The sequence below is a fragment of the Phyllobates terribilis genome, unplaced genomic scaffold (genome assembly GCF_046119375.1).
Source record: "Phyllobates terribilis strain yellow unplaced genomic scaffold, ASM4611937v1 Scaffold_231__1_contigs__length_3143052, whole genome shotgun sequence".
NCBI classification, from domain to species: domain Eukaryota; kingdom Metazoa; phylum Chordata; class Amphibia; order Anura; family Dendrobatidae; genus Phyllobates; species Phyllobates terribilis.
In genome coordinates, this window is record NW_027362991.1 from 630,001 (window position 1) to 648,069 (window position 18,069).

General features: G+C 45.2%; 1 pseudogene; it reads right to left on the reverse strand.

Annotated features, from left to right (window-relative positions):
• LOC141215224 (uncharacterized) overlaps window positions 1–17,295 on the reverse strand; it is a 61,937-nt pseudogene extending 44,642 nt beyond the window's left edge.
• Between the last annotated feature and the right edge of the window lie 774 nt (window positions 17,296–18,069).

Here is an 18,069-nt window from a genome sequence, read left to right on the forward strand (position 1 = left end):
GAAGTGGGGTCTTCCTGGGTATCCTACCATACAGTCCCTTTTCATTCAGACGCCGACGGATAGTACAGGTTGACACTGTTGTACCCTCGGACAGCAGGGCAGCTTGAACTTGTTTGGATGTTAGTCGAGGTTCTTTAACCACCATCCGCACAATCTTGCGTTGAAATCTCTCTTCAATTTTTCTTTTCCGTCCACATCTAGGGAGGTTAGCCACAGTGCCATGGGCTTTAAACTTCTTGCTGACGCTGCGCACGGAAGACACAGGAACATTCAGGTCTTTGGAGATGGACTTGTAGCCTTGAGATTTCTCATGCTTCCTCACAATTTGGTTTCTAAAGTCCTCAGACAGTTCTTTGGTCTTCTTTCTTTTCTCCTTGCTCAAAGTGGTACACACAAGGACACAGGACAGAGGTTGAGTCAACTTTAATCCATGTTAACTGGCTGAAAGTGTGATTTAGTTATTGCCAACACCTGTTAGGTGCCACAGGTAAGTTACAGGTGCTGTTAATTACATGAATTAGAGAAGCATCACATGATTTTTCAAACGGTGCCAATACTTTTGTCCACCCCCTTTTTTAGGTTTGGTGTGGAATTATATCCAATTTGGCTTTAGGACAATTCTTTTTGTGTTTTTTTCATTGAAGACAAATTAAATGAAGAGAATAATACCAAAGAATTTGTGATTGCAAACATTTTCAGGAAGAAACTGAGTATTATCTGACAGAATTGCAGGGGTGCCAATACTTTTGGCCAGCACTGTATGTGTGTATGTATATATATATATATATATATATATATATATATATATATATATATATATATATATATATGTGTGTATATACAGTTAGGTCCATATATATTTGGACAGAGACAACATTTTTCTAATTTTGGTTCTAGACATTACCACAATGAATTTTAAACAAAACAATTCAGATGCAGTTGAAGTTCAGACTTTCAGCTTTCATTTGAGGGTATCCACATTAAAATTGGATGAAGGGTTTAGGAGTTTCAGCTCCTTAACATTTGCCACCCTGTTTTTAAAGGGGCCAAAAGTAATTGGACAGATTAAATAATTGTAAATAAAATGTTCATTTCTAGTACTTGGTTGAAAACCCTTTGTTGGCAATGACTGCCTGAAGTCTTGAACTCATGGACATCACCAGACGCTGTGTTTCCTCCTTTTTGATGCTCTGCCAGGCCTTCACTGCGGTGGTTTTCAGTTGCTGTTTGATTGTGGGCCTTTCTGTCTGAAGTTTAGTCTTTAACAAGTGAAATGCATGCTCAATTGGGTTGAGATCAGCTGACTGACTTGGCCATTCAAGAATATTCCACTTCTTTGCTTTAATAAACTCCTGGGTTGCTTTGGCTTTATGTTTTGGGTCATTGTCCATCTGTAGTATGAAACGACGACCAATCAGTTTGGCTGCATTTGGCTGGATCTGAGCACACAGTATGGCTCTGAATACATCAGAATTCATTTGGCTGCTTCTGTCCTGTGTCACATCATCAATAAACACTAGTGACCCAGTGCCACTGGCAGCCATGCATGCCCAAGCCATCACACTGCCTCCGCCGTGTTTTACAGATGATGTGGTATGCTTTGGATCATGAGCTGTACCACGCCTTCGCCATACTTTTCTCTTTCCATCAGTCTGGTAGAGGTTGATCTTGGTTTCATCTGTCCAAAGATTGTTCTTCCAGAACTGTGCTGGCTTTTTTAGATGTTATTTAGCAAAGTCCAGTCTAGCCTTTTTATTCTTGATGCTTATGAGTGGCTTGCACCGTGCAGTGAACCCTCTGTATTTACTTTCATGCAGTCTTCTTCTTTATGGTAGATTTGGATATTTATACGCCTACCTCCTGGAGAGTGTTGTTCACTTGGTTGGCTGTTGTGAAGGGTTTCTCTTCACCATCGAGATTATTCTGCGATCATCCACCACTGTTGTCTTCCGTGGGCACCCAGGTCTTTTTGCATTGATGAGTTCACCAGTGCTTTCTTTCTTTCTCAGGATGTACCAAACTGTAGATTTTGCCACTCCTAATATTGCAGCAATTTCTCGGATGGGTTTTTTCTGTTTTTGCAGCTTAAGGATGGCTTGTTTCACCTGCATGGAGAGCTCCTTTGACTGCATGTTTACTTCACAGCAAAACCTTCCAAATGCAAGCACCACACCTCAAATCAACTCCAGGCCTTTTATCTGCTTAATTGAGAATGACATAACGAAGGGATTGCCCACACCTGTCCATGAAATAGCTGTTAGAGCTCTCCTGTTAGGTTTTTTTTTAGTGTGCTGATCACATGACCATTTTTGCCTATTTAATCCGGCTCCGCCATCCTGGCCTTGCTGGACTTCATTGTATTTACTACTCTTGAGCTAGCTTGGTGCTCTGTTACCGTTCTCTGTTAGTTTTGCTAGGTCTTCTGACCTCTATGCTTTTTGTTGTGTGTTTGTCTTTGACTGCTACTATTTCTGCTAGGAGGTGTCCAACTTATCCCAGTCCCTAGTTCTTGTAGGGATCCCTCCCTCACATCTATAGGTCTTCGTACAGACTAGCCGAGGACTTTAGCGGGTCTGATCGCAGGATCAGGTTCCCCGTTACATCGTAGGGATCTAGTTTAGTTATATTGTAGGGACAGATCTCCTGTCTTTCCTTAGTTCCTGTAGCAGATCATAACAGTAAGTCCAGCCCTAAAAGAAAAAAAAAAGAAAAAAAAAAAAATTTTCTCTAAGGAAAGACCTCCAGTTTTCCATCATGGTCTCGGTTCAAGATTTGGCTCAACGCTTGCAGGGACTCTCTCTGGAGGTGGCCAAGCTCCAACAACACGTGAGTAGCTGTTCTGGAGCGCATTTTGTGGAGCCAAAGGTACGTCTGCCAGATCGATTTTTTGGCAAACAACAAGATTTTTTTTCTTTTAAAAATGCTTGTTTATTGTATTTTCGTTTGAGACTCGGATCCTCTGGTGATGAATCACAGCGCATAGGGTTCATAATGTCACTTTTGCGCAAAGATCCTCAGGGATGGGCCTTCTCCCTCCAACCTAGTGATCCGTGCTTTTGATCAGTGGATAGTTTTTTTTCTGCTTTGGATTTGTTGTACGATGATCCTGATCGTGTCTCATCTGCTGAGTCTGAATTGAGACATCTGAGGCAGGGATCAGGTAATGTGGAAAAATATTGTTCTCACTTCCGTCGGTGGTCTGCCCAGGTGGGGTGGAACGATTCAGCTTTGAAAAGCTTGTTTCTTGCAGGGCTAGGTGAAAGGGTTAAGGATTTACTGATTGCTTATCCCACACCTGGTAACTTGCAGGAGGTAATGCAATTAGCTATACGGGTGGACAGGAAACTGCATGCAAGGGTTAATGAGAGCAAATCCTCTGCTATGTCAGCTCCGAGTCCTGAGAGGGTCTGTGCTGACAATGGAGAGCCGATGGAGATTGGGGCGATGGCACCCCGCTCTCAGGAAAAAGACCGCAGGCTTTCTGAAGGCTTGTGCTTCTATTGCGGAAATTCTGGTCATTTTATTAAGAACTGTGTGCTTCGTATGAAGAAAGAAAGAAAAAAAGGTCAGTCATGCACGTATAGCCTGTTTGAATTCTAAGGGAGTATTCCTATCTGCCACTACTGCTGCTCAGGATGAATTAATTGAATTTCGGCTATTTGTGGATTGTGGTTCTACTCTGAATGTGATTGATGGGGGATTCTTGGAAAAACTTAGATTAGAACCTAAAACTTTGTCATCCCCTATTGCTGTGGTTTCTGTTGATGGCTCTCCCTTGAAGAGTGTTACTCATAAGGTCTGTGAATTTCCCTCACTATTAATGGTATTCATCAAGAGAATTTGGATTTGGTGGTATTGGATAATTTGCCTTCTCCAGTAATATTGGGGTTACCCTGGTTAAAATTGCACAATCCTGTACTGGATTGGTCTACCAATGAAATTAAGTCCTGGAGCCCTAAGTGTTATGACAAGTGTTGTAACGTGCGTATTGCTGCGGTGGAAAAAGGGGAATTACCTGTACCTATTCAGGATTTTTGGAGAGTTTTTTCTGAGGAGGAGTCACAAATTTTGCCTCCCCATAGAGACTATGATTGTACCATTGAATTTGTCCCTGGAGCGACTCTTCCTAAAAGTCGTTTATTTAATCTTACTATTCCTGAGAGAAAGGCTTTGGAGGAATACATACAGACAAGCTTGGCCGCTGGTCACATTAGGCCTTCCAAGTCTCCTGTGGCTGTTGGATTTTTTTTTGTGAAAAAAAAAGATGGCGGTTTACGTCCTTGTCTGGACTTTCGTGAGATTAATAAAATTACTGTACGCAATCCTTACCCACTGCCATTGATTCCTGATTTATTTAACCAGTTAGTGGGGGCCAAGTGGTTCTCTAAAATTGATCTCCGGGGGGCATACAATTTGTTGCGCATGAAGGAGGGTGATGAATGGAAGACTGCTTTTAACACTCCTGTGGGTCATTTTGAGAATCTGGTTATGCCTTTTGGTCTTACCAATGCTCCAGCATTTTTTCAGAATCTTATTAATGACATCCTTAGACCTTTAATCGGCAAAAATGTGGTTGTGTATTTGGATGACATTCTGATTTATTCGCCTGATCTGGAGTCTCATTGGCGGAGCGTACGTGAGGTATTACAGTTATTAATGGACAATTCGCTTTTTGCTAAGCTGGAGAAATGTGAGTTCGCTGTACAGAAAATTAGTTTTTTGGGCTACATTATCTCCAGTGAAGGTTTTGAAATGGACCTGGTTAAAGTTCAAGCTGTGCAGGAATGGCCTAGGCCTATTGGTTTGAAATCGATACAGAGGTTTTTGGGTTTCGCCAATTATTACAGAAAATTCATAAAAAAATTTTCTATTATTGTCAAACCACTGACCGATCTCACCAGGAAAGGTGCTAATGCGGTTCAGTGGACTTCTGAGGCCATTGAAGCTTTTGTGTTTCTAAAGGAGAGGTTCACCTCTGCTCCCATCCTTATGCAGCCTGATGTGACTAAGCCATTTTTGGTTGAGGTTGATGCTTCTTCTGTGGGGGTCGGTGCAGTGTTGTCTCAGGAAAGCAAGGATGGAGTACATCCCTGTGCCTTTTTTTCAAAAATATTTTCTGAGACTGAACTTAATTACGATATTGGTAATTGGGAATTGCTGGCGATTAAACTCGAATTTGAACACTGGCGTCACCTCTTGGAAGGTGCTGAATTTCCCATTCAGGTTTTCACTGATCATAAAAATCTGATCTATCTTGATGCTGCCAAGCGCTTGAATGCCCGTCAGGCTAGGTGGGCACTTTTTTTCTCGCGGTTTAATTTTTCCGTTACTTACATCCCGGGTACCAAGAATGTTAAAGCGGATGCTTTGTCTTGTAGCTTTTCTCCCATGTTCAGTGCTGAGGAAGAGGAGAGCATTTTACAAGAAGGTGTTGTGATTGCTGCTTTGGACTCCGTTTTGGAGGATGAGATTCTTAAAGCTCAGGAGAATGCCCCATCTAACACTCCCCATGGGAGGTTGTTTGTGCCTAGGACCTTTAGGAGAGATTTGTTTGTTGAGTGTCATGAGTCTCGGTTGGCAGGTCATCCAGGAATTTCTGAGACCAAGAGACTTGTGGGTCGCAGTTTTTGGTGGCCTGGATGGCAGAAGGAAGTCATTAAGTGGGTGCGCCAATGTACTGTGTGTGCTAGATCCAAGTCTTCGCATGCTCCTGCTGCGGGGTTGCTTTGCCCTCTGGAGGTTCCTAGTGCACCTTGGACACATCTGGCTATGGACTTTATTACTGACCTTCCCCCCTCTGAAGGTTTCACGGTCATCTGGGTGGTCGTGGACCGTTTTAGCAAGATGTGTCACTTGGTTCCCTTCATCAAACTGCCTTGCGCTAAGACACTCGCTAAGGCCTTTGTCAAGGAAATTGTCAGACTACATGGGGTTCCTACTGACATTGTTTCTGATAGGGGACCTCAGTTCGTGGCTCGTTTTTGGCGTGCCTTTTGTGACAGGTTGGGAGTTTATTTGTCGTTTTCATCCGGATATCATCCTGAGTCTAATGGCCAGACAGAAAGGAAGAACCAGGATGTTGAGCAGTTCTTGCGTTGTTTTGTGGCAGACAATCAAGAGGGGTGGTCTGAGTTTCTGCCACTTGCTGAATTTGCTCTTAACAACCATACATCCTCTTCTGCTGGGTGTTCGCCTTTTTTTTTGTTGTTCTGGGAGACATCCGTCGTTTGGGTCATTCTCCAAATTGGTATCGGCTGTGCCTGAGGAGGAGAGTTTTTCCGGTGATTTGGAGAGAGTTTGGACGGATGTGCGTGGTAATCTTCAGGAGGCTAGCAAAAAATCTAAGAGGTACTTTGATAGGAAACGGCAAGAGGTTTTGTTTGCTGTTGGTGACATGGTTTGGTTGTCCTCTAAGAATCTGCGATTGAGGATTCCTTCTAAAAAATTGGGTCCCAAGTTCGTAGGGCCCTTTAAGGTGCTTCAGATAGTTAACCAATCTGCTGTTAGGTTGGAGGTTCCTACGTCCTGGAAGATTAACCCGGTGTTTCATGTTTCTCTGTTGAAAAAAGCTGATGTGTCGGATGGTGACGCCTCTGCCACTGTTCCTCCGGTGGTGGAGGACGGGGAATATGAAATTTCCCGCATCCTAAATTCTAGACGGTATAGAGGGAGTTTGCAGTATCTCGACGCTTGGAAGGGTTTCGGACCTGAGGATAACTCATGGGTGAGGGCGGATGATGTTTCTGCTTCCAGACTTGTCAGAGCGTTTCACAGGAGGTTTCCTGATAAGCCTGGGCCTAGGGGATCCGGAGGATCCTCTTAGAAGAGGGGGTACTGTTAGAACTCTCCTGTTAGGTTTTTTTTTAGTTTGCTGGTCACATGACTATTTTTGCCTATTTAATCCGGCTCCGCCCTCCTGGCCTTGCTGGACTTCATTGTATTTACTACTCTTGAGCTAGCTTGGTGCTCTGTTACCGTTCTCTGTTAGTTTTGCTAGGTCTTCTGACCTCTATGCTTTTTGTTGTGTGTTTGTCTTTGACTGCTACTATTTCTGCTAGGAGGTGTCCAACTTATCCCAGTCCCTAGTTCTTGTAGGGATCCCTCCCTCACATCTATAGGTCTTCGTACAGACTAGCCGAGGACTTTAGCGGGTCTGACCGCAGGATCAGGTTCCCCGTTACATCGTAGGGATCTAGTTTAGTTATATTATAGGGACAGATCTCCTGTCTTTCCTTAGTTCCTGTAGCAGATCATAACAATAGCTTTGGAGTCAATTGTCCAATTACTTTTGGTCCCTTTAAAAACAGGGTGGCACATGTTAAGGAGCTGAAACTCCTAAACCCTTCATCCAATTTTAATGTGGATACCCTCAAATGAAAGCTGAAAGTCTGAACTTCAACTGCATCTGAATTGTTTTGTTTAAAATTCATTGTGGTAATGTCTAGAACCAAACTTAGAAAAATGTTGTCTCTGTCCAAATATATATGGACCTAACTGTATATGTGTGTGTGTGTGTGTATATATATGTGTGTGTATACGTGTGTGTGTATATGTGTGTGTGTATGTGTATTCTGAATGAATGAAATATTCTCATTGAATACTTTGTTCTGTACAAAGTTGAATATGCTGACAACAAAATCACACAAAAATCATCAATGGAAATCAAATTTATTAACCAATGGAGGCCTGGATTTGGAGTCACCCCCAAAATTAAAGTGGAAAAACTCACTACAGGCTGATCCAACTTTGATGTAATGTCCTTAAAACAAGTCAAAGGCTCAGTATTTTGTGCGGCCTCCACGTGCCTGTATGACCTCCCTACAACGCCTGGGCATGCTCCTGATGAGGTTGCGGATGGTTTTCCTGTGGGATCTCCTCCCAGACCTGGACTAAAGCATCCGCCAACTCCTGGACAGTCTGTGGTGCAATGTGACGTTGGTGGATGGAGCGAGACATGATGTCCCAGATGTGCTCAATCAGATTCAGGTCTGGGGAACGGGCGGGCCTGTCCATAGCTTCAATGCCTTCATCTTGCAGGAACTGCTGACACACTCCAGCCACATGAGGTCTGGCATTGTCCTGCATTAGGAGGAACCCAGGGCCAACCTCACCAGCATATGGTCTCACAAGAGGTCTGAGAATCTCATCTCGGCACCTAATGGCAGACAGGCTACCTCTGGCGAGCACATGGAGGGCTGTGTGGCCCTCCAAAGAAATGCCACCCCACACCATTACTGACCCACTGCCAAACCGGTCATGCTGAAGGATGTTGCAGGCAGCAGATCGCTCTCCACGGCGTCTCCAGACTCTGTCACATGTGCTCAGTGTGAACCTGCTTTCACCTGTGAAGAGCACAGGGCGCCAGTGGCGACTTTGCCAATCCTGGTGTTCTGTGGTAAATGCCAAGCGTTCTGCACGATGTTGGGCTGTGAGCACAACCCCCATCTGTGGACGTCGGGCCCTCATACCACCCTCATGGAGTCAGTTTCTAACCATTTGTGCAGACACATGCACATTTGTGGCCTGCTGGAGGTCATTTTGCAGGGCTCTGGCAGTGCTCCTCCTGTTCCTCTTTGCACAAAGGCGGAGGTAGCGGTCCTGCTGCTGGGTTGTTGCCCTCCTACGGCCCCCTCCATGTCTCCTGGTGTACTGGCCTGTCTCCTGGTAGCGCCTCCAGCCTCTGGACACTACGCTGACAGACACAGCAAACCTTCTTGCCACAGCTCGCATTGATGTGCCATCCTTTAAGAGCTACACTACCTGAGCAACTTCTGTGGGTTGTAGAGTCCGTCTCATGCTACCACGAGTGTGAAATCACAACCAACATTCAAAAGTGACCAAAAGATCAGCCGGAAAGCATTGGTACTGAGATGAAGTCTGTGGTCCCCACCTGCAGAACCACTCCTTTATTGACGGTGTCTTGATAATTGCCAATAATTTCCATCTATTGTCTATTCCATTTGCACAACAGCATGTGAAATTCACTGTCAATCAGTATTGCTTCCTAAGTGGACAGTTTGATTTCACAGAAGTTTGATTTACTTGGAGTTATATTCTGTTGTTTAAGTGTTCCCTTTATTTTTTTGAGCAGTATATATTATATATACACACACATAATATATATATATATATATATACATATATTGTGAGGTAGCACTATTCATCACGCTGGGGGCATTCGCTTCACTGGATCATTTAAAGTGTTATGTTCTGCTACCAGAGCTAAGGAAAGAGAGGAGATCTGTCCCTACGATAGAACTCAGCTAAATCCCTATGATGTAACAGGGAACCTGATCCTGCGATCAGACCTGCTAAAGTCCTAAGCTAGTCTGTACGGAGACCTATAGATGTGGGGAAGGAATCCCTACAAGTACTAAGGACTGGGAGGAATATGGGACACCTCCTAACAGAAATAGTAGCAGACAGACGAACAAACAAAATATATAGAACATAGAGGTCAGAAGACCAAGCAAACTAACAGAGCAAGACACAGAGCACAGGCTAGCTAGAAAGTAGATATACAATGAAGTCCAGCAAAGCCAGAAGGGCGGAGCAGGATTAAATAGGCCAACAAGGTCATGTGACCAGCAAAGGAAAAAAAACCTAAGAGCAAGGTTCTAACAGTACCCCCCCTTCTAAGAGGATCCTCCGGATCCCCTAGGACCAGGCTTATCAGGAAATCTCCTGTGAAACGCTCTGATAAGTCTGGACGCGGAAACATCATCCGACCTGACCCAAGAGTTATCCTCGGGACCGAAACCTTTCCAGGCCACAACATACTGCAAACTACCTCTATACCGTCTAGAGTTAAGGATGCGAGAAATTTCATATTCCCCGTCCTCCACCACCGGAGGAACAGAGGCAGAGGCGTCACAATCCGATACAACAGCTTTTTTCAACAGAGAGACATGAAATACCGGATTAATTCTCCAGGAGGTAGGAACCTCCAACCTAACAGCAGATTGGTTGACAACCTGAAGCACCTTAAAGGGCCCTACAAACTTGGGACCCAATTTCTTTGAAGGAATCCTCAACCGCAGATTCCTAGAGGACAACCAAACCATGTCACCAACAGCGAACAAAACCTCCTGTCGTTTCCTATCAAAGTAGTCTTTAGATTTTCTGTTGGCCTCCTGAAGATTACCACGCACATCCGTCCAAACTCTCTCCAAATCACCGGAAAAATTCTCCTCCTCAGGCACGGCAGATCCCAACTTGGAGAACGACCCAAACGACGGATGTCTCCCAGAACAACAAAAAAAAGGCGAACAACCAGCAGAAGAAGATGTATGATTGTCCAGAGCAAATTCAGCAAGTGGCAGAAACTCAGACCACCCCTCTTGATTGTCTGCCACAAAACAACGCAAGAACTGCTCAACATCCTGGTTTTTCCTTTCTGTCTGGCCATTAGATTCAGGATGATATCCGGACGAGAACGACAAATGAACTCCCAACCTATCACAAAAGGCACGCCAAAAACGAGCCACGAACTGAGGACCCCTATCAGAAACAATGTCAGTAGGAACGCCATGAAGTCTGACAATTTCCTTGACAAAGGCCTTAGCGAGAGTTTTAGCGCAGGGCAGTTTGACGAAAGGAACCAAGTGACACATCTTGCTAAAACGGTCCACGACCACCCAGATGACAGTAAAACCCTCAGAGGGGGGAAGGTCAGTTATAAAGTCCATAGCCAAATGTGTCCAAGGAGCACTGGGAACCTCCAAAGGACAAAGCAACCCCGCAGCAGGAGTATGTGAGGACTTAGATCTAGCACATATAGTACATTGACGCACCCACTTAATGACTTCCTTCTGCCATCCAGGCCACCAAAAACTGCGACCCACCAGTCTCTTGGTCTCAGAGATTCCGGGATGACCTGCCAACCGAGATTCGTGACACTCAACAAACAAATCTCTCCTAAAGGTCCCAGGCACAAACAACCTCCCATGAGGAGTGTTAGAAGGGGCATTCTCCTGTGCTTTAAGAATCTCATTTTCCAAAACGGAGTCCAAAGCAGCTATCACAACACCTTCTTGTAAAATGTTCTCCTCTTTCTCAGCACCGACTATGGGAGAAAAACTGCGAGACAAGGCATCCGCCTTAACATTCTTAGTACCAGGGATGTAAGTAACGGAGAAATTAAACCGCGAGAAAAACAGTGCCCACCTAGCCTGACGGGCATTCAGGCGCTTGGCAGCATCAAGATATATCAGATTTTTATGATCCGTAAGAACCTGAACGGGAAATTCCGCACCTTCCAAGAAGTGGCGCCAGTGTTCAAATGCGAGTTTAATAGCCAATAATTCCCGATTACCAATATCGTAATTCAGTTCAGTCTCCGAAAATTTTTTTGAAAAAAAGGCACAGGGATGTAATCCATCCCCGTTATCCTGAGACAATACTGCGCCAACCCCCACAAAGGAAGCATCAACCTCAACCAAAAACGGCCTAGTAACATCAGGCTGCATAAGGATGGGAGCAGAGGTGAACCTCTCCTTGAGATACACAAAAGCTTCAATGGCCTCAGAAGACCACTGAACCGCATCAGCACCTTTCCTGGTGAGATCAGTCAGAGGTTTGACAATACTAGAAAATTTTTTAATGAATTTTCTATAGTAATTGGCGAAACCCAAAAACCTCTGTATCGATTTCAAACCAATAGGCCTAGGCCATTCCTGCACAGCCTGAACCTTAACCGGATCCATCTCAAAACCTTTGCTGGAGATAATGTAGCCCAAAAAACTAATTCTCTGTACAGCGAACTCACATTTCTCCAGCTTAGCAAAAAGCGAATTGTCCATTAATAACTGTAATACCTCACGCACGCTCCGCCAATGAGACTCCAGATCCGGCGAATAAATCAAAATGTCATCCAAATACACAACCACATTTTTACCGATCAAAGGTCTAAGGATGTCATTAATCAGATTCTGAAAAAATGCAGGAGCATTAGTAAGACCAAAAGGCATAACCAGATTCTCAAAATGACCCACAGGAGTGTTAAAAGCAGTCTTCCATTCGTCACCCTCCTTCATGCGCAACAGATTGTATGCCCCCTTAAGGTCAATTTTAGAGAACCACTTGGCCCCCATTAACTGGTTAAACAGATCAGGAATCAATGGCAGGGGGTAAGGATTGCGTACAGTAATTTTGTTAATCTCACGAAAATCCAGACAAGGACGTAAACCGCCGTCCTTTTTTTTTACAAAAAAAAATCCAACCGCCACAGGAGACTTAGAGGGCCTAATGTGACCGGCGGCCAAACTTGTCTGTATGTATTCCTCCAAAGCCTTCCTCTCAGGAATAGTAAGGTTAAATAAACGACTTTTAGGAAGAGTCGCTCCAGGGACAAATTCAATAGAACAATCATAGTCTCTATGAGGAGGCAAAACCTGCGATTCCTTCTCAGAAAAAACTCTCCAAAAATCCTGAATAGGAACAGGCAATTCTCCCCTATCCAAAGCTGCAATACGCCCATTACAACACTTGTCATAACATTTATGGCTCCAGGATTTAATTTCACTGGTAGACCAATCCAGTACAGGATTGTGAAATTTTAACCAGGGCAATCCCAATATTACTGGAGAAGGCAAGTTATTCAACACTACCAAATCCAATTTCTCATGGTGAACACCATTAATAGTGAGAGGAAATTCACAGACCTTGAGAGTAATATTCTTCAAAGGGGAACCATCCACAGAAACCACAGCAATGGGGGATGATAAAGGTTCAGGTTTTAAATTGAGTTTTTCCACGAATCCCCCATCAATAACATTCAGAGTAGACCCACAATCGACAAACACCCGAAATTCCATTAATTTTTCCTGAGCAATCGTGGAAGCAGCTAAAAATACACCCTTGGAATTTAAACAGACAATACGGGCATGACTGACCATTTTTTTTTCTTTCTTCATACGAAGCTCACAGCCTTTAATCAAATGACCAGATTTTCCGCAATAGAAACACAAGCCTTCAAAAAATCGACGGTCTTTTTCTTGAGAGCGAGGTGCCACCGATCCAATCTCCATCGGTTCACCACTGTTAGTACACACATTCTCATAACCAGAAACTGACATAGCAGAGGATTTGCTCTCATTAACCCTTGCACGCAGTCTTCTATCCACCCGTATAGCTAATTGCATAGCCTGTTGCAAATCTTCAGGTGTAGGATAAGCAATTAGCAGGTCTTTAACCCTTTCACTGAGCCCAGCAAGAAATAGACTTTTCAGAGCAGAATCGTTCCACCCTGTTTGAGTAGACCAACGACGGAAATGAGTACAATATTTTTCCACATTACCTGATCCTTGTTTTAAACGTCTCAACTCAGTCTCAGCTGATGCGACACGGTCAGGATCATCATATAATAGTCCCAAAGCAGAAAAAAAACTATCCACTGATCTGAAGCATGTATCACTAGGTTGCAAAGAAAAGGCCCACTCCTGAGGCTCTTTGCGCAAAAGTGACATTATGAACCCTACGCGCTGGGATTCATCCCCAGAGGACTTGGGTCTCAAACGAAAATACAATAAGCAAGCATTTTTGAATGAAAAAAATTCTCGGTGTTCACCAAAAAATAAATCCGGCAAACATACCTTAGGCTCCAAGAAATGTGCTCCAGGACAGTTACTCACGTGCTGACGGAGCTCGGCCACCTCCAGAGAGAGTCCCTGCAGGCGATGAACCAAATCCTGAACCGACACCATGATGGAACAGAAAAATCTTTCCTTAGAGAATTTGCTGGCTGGACTTACTGTTATGTTCTGCTACCAGAGCTAAGGAAAGAGAGGAGATCTGTCCCTACGATAGAACTCAGCTAAATCCCTACGATGTAACAGGGAACCTGATCCTGCGATCAGACCTGCTAAAGTCCTAAGCTAGTCTGTACGGAGACCTATAGATGTGGGGAAGGAATCCCTACAAGTACTAAGGACTGGGAGGAATATGGGACACCTCCTAACAGAAATAGTAGCAGACAGACGAACAAACAAAATATATAGAACATAGAGGTCAGAAGACCAAGCAAACTAACAGAGCAAGACACAGAGCACAGGCTAGCTAGAAAGTAGATATACAATGAAGTCCAGCAAAGCCAGAAGGGCGGAGCAGGATTAAATAGGCCAACAAGGTCATGTGACCAGCAAAGGAAAAAAAAACTAAGAGCAAGGTTCTAACATAAAGCACACATGCAACGTCTTTCTGGTATTTCACAGTCCAGCAGTTTATTACACCTCATAAACTGCACATAACATAGTCCATCTCAGTGGCTCACCGACATATTACACATATAATGTCCAAGAGCCTTTCCAGTGACAGATATGTCCACTTGGCTCCCGATACAGCCTTCAGCAAGGTAACAATATAAATGTCCACATCAAGCAGCGTTTTTACCGTTGCCGGGTTTTAGCTGCTTCTCTCAGCTCGGTTCTGCCACCGCTGTGGCTTTAAGGCTTCCCAGACATAGTGTCCAAGCCACGTGCCTTCAAAAGGCTACGGGTATCCTAGATCCAGCCTCTACCTTCCAGGCTTCGCCAGGCCTCACCAGGCCTCTCTCTTCCAGCCTCTCCAGGCTAATGGTGTCATTACATTACAGTAATGCCGCAAGTCGCTGCATTACATATCCCCCCCCCCCCTGTTCAAACTTGTGGGGTTGAACACATAATATACACAATCACATTATAACCCACAGTTCACACAGAGACTATGTACTTGACAATTGCGCTGCTCAGCCCCTGGAACATTAGTCATCGACATTAGACCATTCCTTAGGGACCTACCATTTGTCATTGTCACTGACTTCGTCAAGTCGCATTTCCGGGTCGTAACCTTGTCAGACCTCCCCCGCTCCCAGCGGTCAGTCGTAACCTTGTCAGACCTCCCCCGCTCCCAGCGGTCAATACAGCAGTATTACTCACATGTCCTTGTATCTAAGGTCCGGTTAGACTCTGTACTGTCCCGTACTCTATTGGGTCATTTGTATGGGCCTCTCAGACCTGAGTTACTGGAGGTCTCACTATCTCTAAACCCACACCCATTACTCTCAGGACATCTTGAAAGGTCTCTAACTTCAGCTGTAGCTGTTCTTTTATTTAGGGGGCTCTTTCTCTGTCTGGTCTCACAATTTCTAGACGGCTGCCACCTTCTGCTGCTCAGGCGATGCTGCCTTTCCATTCGCAGTCTGGCGAGATTCAACTGTTCTACCTCTCGTAGGTAGGTCACTCGGTACTCCATCAGCATTCGTATATATGCAAGATTTTCTTCCGTTCCTACAGCGGAGAATGACACCATGCCGCCTTCATCTGGTATCCAGTCCTGACGATCACGTGGACTGCTTACTTTCATCACACCAGACTTCTTTACCATCATTTGCATGGCTTGACCATTTCTCCCAATGAGCTTTCTTATCAGAGCATGAGGCACCCGGATGACCTCTTCACGCAGACTTTGAGCTTTTCTCATAAGCTCCAGTTGTCTAATGGCTTGTTCTGTCTTCAACTGGACAAACCGCTTTGTGCGAATACATCGCCAGTACATGTCACTTAGGATCGCCACCCTCTTCACTGTGACTTCGGTCGTGGACAGGACCACCAGCTGTTTAGCTTCTGAGGTCGAGTACACCTTACAGGCTCCCACGGCCTTCTTAAACTCTTCATGCACTGACTCTCTGGTGCATTCTTCTCTCAAATCTTCGGGTACATCAATGAGGCACTTGTACCGAGACGTTTCTGTCTCACTAGTGGTGTCCAAATGATCATCTGGCTCAGGTTTCAGGGACAACTGACTTTCAGCTTCTTCACCCTGTATGCTTCCCCTGAGCTGACTCACAGCTATGAACTCAAGAATTCTCATCTTGACCACTTCTATTTCATACTTATCTTCTTTTAACACCCTCTCAGCTCTCCTGAGGTCCACCTTCTCCAAGGAGGCCTCGTTCGCTGATTGGTATTTTGCCAGGCGACCTTGGAGCTCGACAACTTCTTCCTCTAGCTCAGCCACTCGCCTCTCTGCAACCCATCTCTGAAGCTCTTCCGGCTTCAACTGCTCCTTTAACAGTAGAGTTATCTCAGACCTCTCTGTCTCCAATGCGCCCACTCGGCTCTCGACAGCCAGTCTCTCAAGCTTCTCTTGCTTCAAATGGGCTTGTAGCAACTCCTTGAGCTCTTTGATCTCGGCTTTTACATCCACCGAATCACCCAAGCTTGCATTATTCAAAGAGGCATTTGCTTCATACCTCCTTTCTCCGATAGACTCCTCCATCCTGAAGATTCTATCCTTAAGGCACGTCTCTGCCCTTTGGAGATCATCACAGAATGTCTGCAGCTCCTTCACCTGAGCTTCCAGACCTAGGGTCTTTCTGCGGAGATCATCATTTTCATCACGGGTGTCCTGCAGAGTGGTCTCAACCACTTGGCGCATGTGGTCTGCATCCGCCTTATCATCCTCTAGTTTTTCCTTAACCTTGAGGAGATCCTCATAGTCTCTCTTGATTTGTTGCAGTTCCCTATTGAACTTTTCATGCCTCTTTTCGGCCTCTTTCAGGGCGGATAGCTCCCGGTCTCGCGGGTACAGAGAGTCCACCAGCCGCTCCTTCTCCTGCATTAGAGGCTTTACTTGGTCCTGGAATTGCTGCAGCTCCCTCATGAGTTCACTATGCTCCTTCTTGGATTCACACAGCTCCCGGTTGAACTGTTCGCGCAGTCGTTCTAGGTCTTGATCACGTCCAGAAACTTCATCCTGCAGCGCCCCTTTTAAGGCAGATAGCTCCCTATCCCTCTGGTATAGACCCTCATCCAGCCTTTGCTTCTCCTGCATCAGCTGCTTCACCTGCTCCTGAAATCTCTGCACTTCCTTTGAGACCTCTGCTTCTTCTGCATCCGCAGAGCCTTTCTTCACTTGGTGCAGCCCTAACTGTACCAGGGAGAAACGATCATTCATATCGTGCAGCTCATCTTCAAACACCGCTTTGTCAAACTTCAACCGAACAACCTCCTCTTGGGTTCTGCGGAGGTCCTCTTTAATTTTCTGGAACATCTCCTTCCATTTGTTGATTTCGTCGCTGCTTTCCTCCAGCTTTTGCTGCAAGTTCCTCACACCCTGGTTTATTTTCTGCCGTTGAGACTCCAGGCTCCGCAGGTCTGGGGACCTGTTCTCCAGGTTTTCCCTTCGTTGCTGCACGTCACTCTGATACTGCTGCCTGATAGGCTCCAGCTCTTGGTCATGACTGGCCGCCTCCTTTTTCAGGGCCGTCAGATCCTAATCCTTCTGTCTCAGTACTGTACCGGAGGTTGCTACTGGCATCGTCACCTCCTCTTCTGCCTCTAAAGGAGGATCCACACTTGGAACAAAGGCACACAGCATTACATTTTCTTTATTTTCACTTTCAGCAAAGACTACAGGAGCAACCTTTTTGTGGCCCTTACGCCGATGACGAGAGGGGGACTTTCTCCCCTCGTCTAGCCCCTCCTGACTGAACTCTCTTTCTACTTTCATAGCGTCACCGTCAGTTGTGGGGTCTGTGTCACTCCCCATGGTGTCGTGGACCAGCAAGTCACCTCCCACCTTGACGTCAACCCCTTCTAGTGGAGGTACCCCGTTATCAATGGTCAAATTGTCATTTTTAGGCCATACCAACCCACAACCAGTAACACATTTTGGTTTTCTATGCTCCACGCTCTTTTGAAAATCCGCCTCCTTTTTAGACTCCGCCCCCTTTTGGACAACCACACCTAAATGGGGTACTTTAACAAAAAAAAACGCAACAGTCTTAGGACTCAGTTCACAACATCTTTTACCATCTCCCCGGGCACTCTGGGACAATACTGGCGCCCCCAGAGAGTTCACAGAATGGTCCACTGCCGCCACTCTACACGGTGCCAACAGCTCCTGCCGTTCCTGCACCATGTCCTGTAGACGTTTCTCAAATACCTGCTGCGATTTTAACCGGCACTTTAATCGCTCAAATAGATTGAGTCTCATTTGCTGCTCCGTTCACAGCCATCGCGGTACGCTGATCACACTAGACACTTCACACGGCTATTCCCGGAAAAATTTTCATGGCCCCACCAAGCCACA